The sequence below is a fragment of the Anolis carolinensis genome, chromosome 3 (genome assembly GCF_035594765.1).
Source record: "Anolis carolinensis isolate JA03-04 chromosome 3, rAnoCar3.1.pri, whole genome shotgun sequence".
Classification (NCBI taxonomy): domain Eukaryota; kingdom Metazoa; phylum Chordata; class Lepidosauria; order Squamata; family Dactyloidae; genus Anolis; species Anolis carolinensis.
This window is the reverse complement of record NC_085843.1, coordinates 93,622,305-93,634,487: the sequence shown is the minus strand read 5'-3', so window position 1 is coordinate 93,634,487 and position 12,183 is coordinate 93,622,305. Positions and strand designations below refer to the sequence as shown.

At 38.1% G+C, this 12,183-nt stretch overlaps 1 long non-coding RNA gene across 1 annotated transcript in view; it reads left to right on the top strand.

Annotated features, from left to right (window-relative positions):
• Positions 1 to 2,203: 2,203 nt before the first annotated feature.
• LOC134297502 (uncharacterized) overlaps positions 2,204 to 12,183 on the top strand; it is a 30,385-nt gene continuing 20,405 nt past the window's right edge. Inside the window, exon 1 of the long non-coding RNA XR_010004262.1 lies at positions 2,204 to 7,032. This is a non-coding gene — a long non-coding RNA (uncharacterized LOC134297502). The remainder of the gene's footprint in view (positions 7,033 to 12,183) is intronic.

Sequence of the window (12,183 nt, the reverse complement as noted above, 5' to 3'; positions counted from 1 at the left end):
ACGACCCAGGCTGCAGAGCACCAATAACCATACACAGAGGCCAGAATCTATCTAATATCTTTATTAAGGAAATATATAAAGTTAATAAAAACAAGTATAGGAAATAGTCCAGAAGTAGACCTTTCAGGAAAGGTCAAAATTAGTCCAAAAAAGCAATGTCCAATATGAAATATTAAGGTCCGAAGTTGTAATCCAATAACCGAAACACTCACTTGCCAAGCAAGTGAGGGGAGATGACAAGGTCCTTTAGTCCATGAACTTGAGCAAGGCTAGGAAATAACTTGATTCTTGGCACACAAAGCTTGATTCAAGGCAACAAGGAAACGAGGAGCAAGAACAAGATCCGTGGTAATTACTTGGCGAGGTCCGGAAAACAAGGCAAGATCCGGGGAGAAAACAAGGCTGAGAACGAAGGCTTGGAACAGGAACAAAGGCTTGAAAGCAGGAGTAGCTGTCCACACACGCTGCTCCGGTAGCTGACGAATTGACTCCGCAAGATTCCTTCGGGAGCAAGGAACCTAAATAGGCCTCGTTTTCCCACCAGAGAACACTTCTCTGGGGAATCAGAAACGAAAGTCAATCTCTGTGTCCAGATGTATGACTCCCTAAAATTTCTCATGGCAGCAGGCTTAATCATCTGAATGCTTTGCTGCAATTCTCAAACTCCTGCGATTAGCTTGTTGCACTCCTTTTTGCTGGAGATAATAATTACGGCGCGAAAAAGGGGGAGAACTCGACTCAGGGCTTGTTTGGCAGATTTCTGGAAGACAAGCCTCCTGCAGGTGCAAAGGCTCAATTTCTGGCTGGGATAGTTCCTTTTCTGGCTGAAATGGTGGAAAACCCAAGTTTTCCTCTTCATCATTCACAACAGCACTAGGAACGGGACTACATGGCCCATGAGTCATCACACTAAGGCATGTCGGATAATATGGAATGTCTAAAAAGCAAAGGTTGAATAAGCGAGCCTCTACTGTATTGCTTCCAACAATGTCCTGATTCCAACACTCTTCTTTTATGCTGCCTCACTAACCACTCTACAGCTGGTCTTCCTTCTGTTGGAATCAATCTCTTTGAATGGTGCACCTGAATCGTGTCCACATTCAGCTGCAACCAGGTGGGGCACAGCAAGTCCTGCTGTCTCTCTTGGAGGACTTGATCCTGCTATGACTCAGTTGCCACTACAGCATCCTGCTCCTGTGCAGTAGTATTATTCTCAGGTATGTCCAGCTGTTGCTCAGCCATGACTTTGACTCGGGCTTGTTCCACACAAACATTAAACCCACTTCGGAGCAGGTTTAAAAACCTGCTCCAAAAGGGGTTTAAATTGATACAGTCCGGAGAAAAAACAGGGCGAGGCTGTGGCACAGCTGGTTAAATAGCCAACTGCAATAAATCACTCTGACCAAAAGGTTGTGAGTTCGAGGCCAGCCCGTGCCAGAGTGAGCACCCAACAATTAAAATAAAAAATAGCCCCTTCTCGTTGTTGACCTAAGCAACCGAAAGATAGTTGCATCTATCAAGTAGGAATTTAGGTACCGCTCTGCGGGGAGGCAAATTTAACTAATTTACGACACCATAAAACTCGTCCAGCTCCTGTTTGGAATGAGGAAGTATCCATCAAGATGCCACAGTGGATGATGAAGCAGCTGCTCCCCCTGTGGCCGGAATCAAGCATCCCCTCAGGAAACTGGAATCTGGAGAATGTTAAATCGCCTCTGTGTCTCTGTCTCTATGTTTCTATGGCATTGAATGTTTGCCATTATATGTGCACATTGTGATCTGCCCTGAGTCCCCTTCGGGGTGAGAAGGGCGGAATATAAATACTGTAAATAAATAAATAAATAAATGGCAATATTTTTGGGATAACATGAGGCCATCCAACCATCCCCCTCCAAAAACCCCTTAAAAATAAAAAAGAAACTCACCGGGAGCCATTTGGCTTCTCCTTGTGTCTGAAGAAACATACCAATGACATGCTAAAGGACAGGGGGAGCCAGGAGCTATTTGGGCTCCCTTTTTTGGGCGTTATTGCTATGTTCTTCAGACAGGAGGAAAGCCAAATGGCTCCTGGTGAGTTTCCTTTTTATTTTTGAGCATTTTATGGGGGTGGGGTGGGGGGGGAGGGAAGTGGGGCAATCTCGGATCTCTGGGCTCCAGGAGCCCAAAAGGTATGAGATAGGTGTGTGGACAGGCCCCAGGGTAGTCCTAGGACTCCCTGTGGCCCCATCCACACAGGGCCTATAGCTCATTAGACCCAGGCCATTCACAAAGGCACGGGTCTAATAGGTTATCAAATTAATTTAGGATAAAGCACAGTTTTCCTGCTTTGTCTTGAATTAATTCTTCTTTACTGGAGGTGCCATTTGAATGCCTCCAGTAAAAACACGAGAGGGCCTGGGATATTGGCCCTGCCTGGATGGGGCCCTTGGCTACTAGGAGAGAAACCCCCTCCTCCTCCTCCTCCTCTTGGCCCATGATCCTGACAACCAGTGACATTTGTGGAGGTCATAATGCAAGGAGTAAAACTAAGGATGCCCAAATGACTCATGTAGAAAACTGCATGTGTCATAATCTCAGGAGAACTAGGCAAACCTAAGTAAGTCAAGGCAACCAGTGAAGTTGAAAAGCTTTTAAGCCTATTTAGCCAGATTTGAAGGATTTATGGAGAGGACAATTAGACACAGATGGAAGCTTTTTCATAATCTTTCCCTATATATTTATTATTATTATTATTTGAATCTGAAGCATCTCTTTTTAAAAGGAACAGCAGAACCACTTATTTCAAAAGGATATGTGAAATATAAAAACCTTCAGTATTTTTTTAAAAAATCACCCCCTTTTTAATATAAAAAGTAAAAATGCTTTGTCATCATCAAAGAGTTACTCTTCCTACAGAATCCTGTGTTGAAAGCTACTTTGGATTCAGGATATGTAAAATGAATGTTTTTCTGTGAACATACTGTGATTATATAGAGAGAAACATTTAAAGCCAATGAATGGTGGTTTATTTAGCCCAGCCATTTTGCTATGTAATTAATCCCAATATGCTAACAGGTTTTGTCTAAGTTGTATAAGTAGTAGAAATAAATTAAATCCTTTCACTGAAATTTAAATTTAGTATTTACTTGCAGCCTGAAATAGCTACAGACTGCAAAACTTCATAATACAACATTTTGGTTCCCATTAGAAGTTCCTAAAATAAAACCTCATTTTCCCCCAGCTGAGTAATTCTTACATGCTAATATTTAAGTTTCATTTTCAAAAAGAAATGTGGGGGAGAGGTATTTTCTATGCTGCAAAAATTGTACAAAAGATATACACTCCCCTTGCTGGGATCAAAGGAGATATGGAAGTAGACACAGCTTTTATTGAATTGCCTCCCCCGAACACATGCAAAGTGCTGAGGTTGTGTTGTGTGTGCATTTTTAGGTTGATGCCTAGAAATGACTTATTTGGCTAAATTCAGTTGCCCTAGCACTCCCCTCCTCAGTTCAACTTGAATTAGAAAAAGTGGCTGCCTCATTTTGTCAAATGACAGGACCAATCCTGGACTTAGGTAAAAGAAGAACATGACAGGAATCAACAAAAGGCTGAGCAGAAGCAAAGACTCCCTTAATGGTGAATGAGGATTGGGAAACTGGAGGTTGAAAGCAAAGAAGCAGAGTGCTTATACAGTAATGTCATGAACTATTATAGGGGAGAAGTTTGATCTTAGGGCCTGGTTGATAAGGATTTGTAGATTAATGGCAGTGGTGATACATATATTGCTCTGAAAAGGGCTGCATTTTACAGTAGCCTCCATTTTCTTAACAGCATCTATATTCCTGGTAACTGGTACCATTAATAGTGTGTTCAGTAGAATGCTTCTTATCATATCATTTCGGTATATGGAATATTGTTGGGATAACTGAGGTGTGAGGAAAGGCAGATTTCTGAATCTAGAATCCAACGGTGTAAATTTCTTTGTGCTGACACATACTTAAAAATACATTGCAGATGATTTAGATTTTATAGTTGAAAGAGTAAGTCTGTGATAGAAATTATATCATGAAGGACACAGAACTAAAAAAAACAAAACCTAAAACCCATGGATTTATTTTCTCATAATTCTGCTCTTCCCCATGTGCCCCTCTGAACTTTTAAAACTGAGTATTAATTGTCTCCAATTTGATATCACTCTAGATCCATTGGCTGCAATTACAGCCAGACCCAAAAGTATGCAGGAGACTCCCCAGCCTTTTCTCTTTTCCATTCTAAGTGGCTACTACCTTGTTGAATTCTGTCCCTGCTATTAACAATGCAACGGATATTTATGCAGGATTTATTTGAGTTATTTCCCAGAACTGAGATACAGATAAACATGCAGAATGCAACTCTCATGCATATGGGGGTTTGGGGTGGGAAAAACATATACCAAAGAAAATAGGGGAAAACATTCAAAAGAATTCTGCATACAATATTTTAGCTTAACCTCTGTACACATTAGTTAACTTGAGATCTTCTACTTTTTCAGCCCCAATCCATATGTTTAATTTCAACTTGTGATTAATAAACAAATATTAAAATTAACTCTACATATTAAGCTCTCCACATTTCCTTTTCAGGTCACAGATGTAAGGAAAGGCAAAATTGCATCTATGGAGTTAAACCACACACTTTCTAATAGTGGTAATGCCACTTATTCTCAGGGTGCATGGGAACATAAAGTGTATTCTACAAATTCATTCATTACTTTAAAGAGTAAATAAAAAGGAAAATAGTGGTGATATAATAACCACACTTTTGTGGTTGGTAATTCACATATTCAGAATCTGTGTTCTAAGAAGTGACTGGACTTATAAGCTCTGAAACACTGAACAAATGAAAACTGAATCTAGACTACAGTCACAAAATCCAACTCCCTATCACATGCTGGTATAATAGAGAGATTTGAGCATGTCCAAGGTTGTCTTTACTTTGCTTCTGTTCAAGTCTCGATATTATAGGGGCAGAAAGAGTATTAGCATACAGCTCCTTTTGTCTGAGAATTCAAGGGCTTCCTTTATTATCAAAATCACATCATAAATATTACTTTGGCGGGCTAACTACATTCTAAAAATGGCAAAGGTTGAATTATGACTCATGCTCAAGTTCATGTGAATTATTATTCTATAATTTATAACTGTTATGCCTCTTTGCATATTTAAAGAAAAAGGTACAGGATGAATATTGCAAAGTGAAACAAATAATAGCTTTCAAAATGGCAAGTTCATACCAATAGTTTATGAGCTGAGGTGGCAATGAATTTTGCAACACTTAAGTTAGTCTTTTAAAAATCAGTATAAATAAATAATAAGGAAAGCAAGTTAGGATGAATACTTAGTACCCCATGAGATGCAATTCATTTATAGCTAAAATTTATAATTTTATCCCTACATTAAAATATCACTGCAATACATAAGTAAAAAAGGATATTAAGTTGTTAATTATTTTAAAAGTGTTAAGATATTATTTTAGACATGTATTCCAGACTCCTACAGTTGGTCTTTCATAACCACAGAGTCTGCATCCATGAATTCAGCCATTCGCAGCTTGAAAATATTTAAAAGATCAAAAATACACCTTGGTTTTGTCATTTAATATAAAGTACACCATTTACTACACCACTGTACATCCTGAGACATGAACACATGCACAGATTTTGGTAACTGTGTGGATCCTGGAACAAAACCTCAAATCAAGAGCCCACGGTATAAGCTTTATTTTTCATTGTATCGAGGTAAGTTCTATTTATCCATATATTTTGATGGAAAACAGCTACCAGATTGACACTTTGTTGAGAAATTTTAAGGAGTATTGTAAATATTGAGAAATTACAAATATCTGTATTTCTAAAAAAAAACTTTAAAATTATAACAGAGATATGTGTGTGTTTGTATGCATGCACTGTGTACTTGTAGATACTATTCTGGATGCCTAACTAAATATATCAAGTATCTGATTCATGATTAGCTGAGGGAGGAAAGCCATCAGGTGAGAAGAATCATCATATAGTACAGGGTTTCCTCCAAGGTTTTTTCCTTTCAACAGCCTGATCAGCAGAAGTGGGGAGGAAACGGGTGAGGTAATTTTAAACAGGGGGAATCCATGAACCTAAAAAAGGGATTTCTTAACTCAAAATGATGGAATGAAAGGTCTCCTATACAGAATTTATTTATTTATTTACAATATTTATATTCCGCCCTTCTCAGCCTGAAGGGGACTCAGAGTGCATCAAAATGCACAAATACATGGCAAACATTTAGTGCCATTATGAGACGTACAACACACATAAAGACAGTAGAGGTAATTCAACATTTTCCAACTTTCGGCTTCAGGAACTTATGCTCGATTCAGCCACAGGGGGAGCTGTCATTTAATCCACTATGATGCCAAGTCCATTTTGATCACAGCATTTCCTCCTTGCTCTTCACTTCCCCACAGTTTTATGGCATCATAAATTAAATTAACCTCCCCATATAACCAGTCCCTAATTTTCTCTACTCATAGCTGCAGCTGTTTTTGAACTGTTTAGGTGGACAGTAAGCTAGGCTATTAAACGGTTGGGTGCTAAATCCAACATGGGCTTCAAACTCATGACCTTTTGGTCAGCAGTGATCTATTGCAGCTGGCTATTAACCAGCTGCACCACAGCCCAGAATTCAAGCATATTCTGTTTCTTAACCAGAAAGGCCTCAAGTGCCCACCCAAAAAGCTTCCATTGTGTTCTATCATGGGAAGAGGGCAAGGAAATATGAAACAAGAAATAAAACAAGTTGCTTTAACTATCTAACTTTTTTTTCATTCCCTCCAGGCACAAGTTCACAAATAATTCCAATAATTATGATATAATTTCCAAGAAAGAAATGACATTATATGGAACTTCTCCGCTGAAGACCATGCTCTGGGAAGCTCAGACAGTCCAGTTTTCCTTTCCCCCTTAAAAAACTGGAAAAAGAAGGACACATCTGGCAAACAGTTCAATATTATATCTTGAAACAAACATTTTTCAAGGTATGTTAGAAACGATCTAGGCCACTCTTCACCATTCACTGTTTATTCAACAAGAATTAAATTCTAAGTAAATGTGCTTGGAGATTTATTATGTAATGTAAATACTTAATCAGATTCTGGTAAAGTTAAAAGGCTACTTTATAGTATATCAGGTCTTTTGATATCTAGCCAATAGCACAGGGATGAGCAATGTGCCAGGATCACATTTGTGGCCTCCCCAAGGGTTCTTTTAAGTCTCTTGAAAAAATGTAGACTGATTTCCCTGCCCCCCCTGCTCCAAAGTTTCAAATAGTGCCTTAGGCCTCTGTGAAACATTATCAATCACATTTATCACATTTTGCAGCACTGAGAGGACTTTCCCTATTTAAAGACCTTTAGAGGGCTTTCCTTCAACTTCAACTGAAATCAAAAAGGAAGTGGGTTTTCTGCTCTGGGAAGTGGATCACCTGAGCAAGAAGAATCAGCACCACAGTATTTCTTCTTCTCTTACAGGCAATGGTTACAGTCCTCTTCAGGTGGCTTGCTTCTCCATGGTTCAGTAATTTTAACAGCTGTGTCCAAGAGCATAACCATGTTGTGGCCAGAAGAAGGTGGGTGGCAGTTAGAAAGCCACCTTCTACATTTTTGAGTTTTTACATAGTCTTTCAGTCCTTAGATAGTAGTTAAGGCACTATTAACCAGTTAAAGCACTAATAAGGATTTCAAAAATTGTTTAGGTATGAGCAAATATTTAGATTTAAATTAGAGTTCAGGCTACACCTGTTCAGTCAACACAGTGTTGACTAGGCAGGAGATTCACACAAAGCATACTTTAGCTATGAAAATTGTGGCCAAAATAAATCTGTGAGAATTCGTAAAATTATCAGTTTAATTAAATCTATCTCTCTATCTATCTGCAGTATATATATAGGATAAATCTTAAGCATGGAAAACTCTCAAGTAATATTTTTAGTGTAAGGCTCTCTGGTTTTATTATCAATATATTATATTCCCTTAAGTTATATTTACTACTTCATCTTACATTATATCCAATATAAATGTATCCAAAGAGAATATTACACTTGAAATGTTTGTAAGATATATGTATGTTATTCAGGATTCACTGTTATCTCTATTCATTCCAAGATAAAGTAATCATTTTTGCAGCAGATGTATCCTGTAAATGTCATCATGCAAGGAAATCTTTCCCAAGAGTGAATGAATGTATCTTGCTATATATTTTGGAAGAACAATACAGAAGTTTCCCTGGAGGTCTATGGGGTGGGAATAAAATGTTTGAGACAGTATCAGATGTTTAATCTTAGCCATAAATTTTTAAGATCATTACCTTTCAAAACAGATCTAAAACAGAAAATGGTGCTTTGAACTTACAGTCACATGGGTATTTGTAGATGACGGGTTTTCTTTAGCTATTATATTTAAAATAAGAATGAACGAATCAGTTCTACAAAACATGTAGTGAGATTCTTAGACCTAGCATTAATAATAATAATAATAATAATAATAATAATAATAATAATAATAATAATAATAAAACTTTATTTATACCCCACCACCATCTCCCCAACGGGGACTCGGGGCGGCTTACATGGGGCCATGGCCAGAACAGTACAATATAGCAAAATATAAAACAACATATCACAATACAATTAAACAATACAATAAATAATCATATACCCTGCAACACAATATATATATATATATATATATATATATATATATATATATATATATAAAAATAAACAGGGCGGGCCGCATGAGACACTTAATTAAAACTTGGGGTTTTCAATAATTCAATAATTCATTCTACTTCCCAACTTTGAATCCTATTTACATGCACAGAACTATTGTGTTTTATATCAGAAATAATCTTCAAACAATTAAAAGACCTGTAATTTATGGAAGATAGGGTATGGGGTTAACATATCTCAGGACAACTATTGATTTGAAATTGTAAAGCTTGCTCTGAGTGAAGTAGGAGATCAGAACCTACTTCATCTTCTAGCCATATACTGCCATCCACATAGATCCTTGATTATTATAAATCACTGTGTTTATGTTGTGGAAACAAGTGGATATTAAAATTTATTTCAGCACCATTCTCCTTGTTCCACATAACTGAGCAGACTGATAATAATAGTTATCTATGACTCTGGTAATTTATTTTTTAATTTTTAAAAAATATTGGCATGCTTGTTTGTATTTACCTATAAAATATTATGGAAAAAAGAGTATTTTTTTACTGTTGTTCAGTGTTTTGTCCAGAGCAGTTTATAAAACAAATAAAACATTTACAATGTAAATACAATCTCTCTCCAAATATAATACATTTTAAAAGCACAATATCTTATAAGAATCATAAAACAGTCAACAAGATTAAAATGAAGTTCAAACAGTTCCGGAAAATAGATACCCTTCCCTGGAGTTCTTAATATACGTGGAGTTAGAAGTGAAGAAACATGGTCCTTTGGGTGTTCTATGCCACAAAGCATTTAGACTATTTTGAAAGCCATAGCTGCCTTAAATTTAAGGGAAAGGAGGAGGAGAATGATAAGGAGAAAGAAAGAAAGAGGAGAAATTAATATTAATAAGAATTATAAAGCAAGGTAAAACTAGTACTTCACACTGACTTTGGAAATAGTAGATTGATAACCAAGGCAGTTGACACATCACAGAGCTAATATGATCAGAATACTTAGTGCTAGTAGTAGCTCTTAGGGGTGTGCAAAATTCCAGAGGTTGATTAGTAATTCAGATAATTTTGGCAATTCAGAGATACTAACTGCTGAAATTACAAACCGGTTAGGACCCCTTTGAAGCCTTGCCAAAACAAAACACGAGCCACTGAATCTTTCAGCTAAATTTGAAAAAGATTTTTTGATTCTGACTTTGTTTCATGATATTAGTACTCAGCTGCCCTGGGGGCAGGGACTGGAATAATGATGATTGACAAGAGCAGCTTGATGCAGTTTTTTCCTCATTAGTCTAACCATAGCCAATCAGAAGAGGAAGCAGATCACGCGGCTTTTTGCAAAGCTGGTCTAATATACAGCTTTACCATGTGCTGTGTCACCATGACCAGGCAAGTGGTATCTTCTGCAACTTTTGAAGAGAAAGCCTTCCTGCATTTGGAAGGAACAACTGCATTTGGTGTCTGTGTTGTCCCTGCAGTACAACTCCTATATTACACAAAGGGATGCTTGGATCCTGGCTGGATTTTTTTAGTGAGCCGATTGCCAGTACTCTGTTATGGTCTTAGAAATACCTGACAGAAATGTGGGATAACAACAACAACAACAACAACAACAACAACAACAGATAATCCCTTCCCAGCCCTACCTATCTATGCTCCTTGCAGTATTTCTGGCTTGTGTGTGTGTACTCCTGCACCAACAGCCTATCCTCCCATAGATACACACACAGATCCCAAAAAAGCCCATTGTTACTATTGGTTCTATGACTCTGTTGTGATCTATCTTCCTAATTTTTTTTTCTGAATTCTCTGTGTGTGCTCCTACTCACACAAGATGCCTGAGCCTATTCTCTCTCTCTCTCTCACCCCTCCCCCCCAAATATACATATAAAGAAATTACAAAAAAAAAATCAGTGGATGCCGAAAATGTTCTGAAAGTTAACTGGCTAATAACAGTTGTAAATGTGGCCTACAAGTGTGGGGAAGTTTAATTCCAATAGCCATAAAAATGATGGAAATATGGGCCTTGCACGTTTTCTGTTAGTGCCAATGGACCAAAACTTACCAAAATGAAAACTGAACTCTGAATTAATCCCCTTCAGAATCCTCCCAAAAATGAACCGGGGGGGGGGGGGGAGGGGGGTTATGACTGAAATTCAAAAGGAAAACAAATTTCTGCTATTTTGCACACCTCTAGTAGCTGCATTGTGTATTAGTTCAGTTACCAAGCAGTCCTCAAAGACAGATGTACATATAATCAACCACTGTAATACAACCTGAAAAACATAGATAATAGCATGTTAAAAGTTACATAGTCCTGATAGGCACCATGGCACTCCCATTTGTGGGTGAAGGGTGGACTTCCATAACAGTCTTTCTAGGCTTTGTGGCTTGGGGAGCTGTAAATAGGGGAGTTCCCCTAGGAACTGGAATAAGAGCTTCTCACTCTTGAGGTTTGGAAGGGAACGCTCCCAAGATGACCTTGCACTTAAGATCGGCCCTTGGGATCTTGGTGCTAGTACAAGGACAGTCCTTGGAGGTGGTCAAACAAAGTGACACCTGGCTGAAGGACATTTCCCATAGATGGCTGACAACATTCTTTTCCCTGACAGGTTAACTCCATTTACAGGTTCTCACAGAAGTTCTAACAAATAAATAAATAGATCAAGAAATGGCCCTTTAGTTCCATGTTTTGTGTCTGGTCTCTTTATTTCATGTTGGGAATTCAACAGGAATTCTACAACTTGTGGGTCTTTTCTTTTGAACAATGCCCCCTTAGGCAGAAGATCCACTTACCTGCAGGTTGACTATTTGGATTAAAAATCAATTTATTAGTCTTAATATTTTTCATTCTTGTGGCACTTTCACACTATACAATTATAGCACTATGACTCTACTTGGATGTTCAGTTTTGGGCAAAGTAGTTAGAATTCTAAGCCAATGTCATATCAAATTACAAAGTCCAGGATTTCATAGGAAGTACTCGTAGCAATTAAATTGGAAACATAATATTACATCTGTGTATGTGAAAAGGAGGAACCCCGGTGGTGAAGTGTGTTAAAGCACTGAGCTGCTGAACTTGCAGACCGAAAGGTCGCAGGTTCAAATCCCGGGAGCGGAATGAGCGCCCGCTGTTAGCTCCAGCTTCTGCCAACCTAGCAGTTCGAAAACATGCCAATGTAAGTAGATCAATAGGTACTGCTCCAGCGGGAAGGTAATGGTGCTCCATACAGTCATGCCGGCCACATGACCTTGGAGGTGTCTACGTTCAATGCCGATTCTTCAGCTTAGAAATGGAGATGAGCACCAATCCCCAGAGTCAGACATAACTGGACTTAACGTTAGGGGAAACCTTTACCTTTACCTTTATGTGAAAAGGTTCCCAATGCTAATTTTATACTTCTGATACTTCACCTAAATGTGATGAAAAAGAGATATGAAGTCCTTTAGTTCTAGTC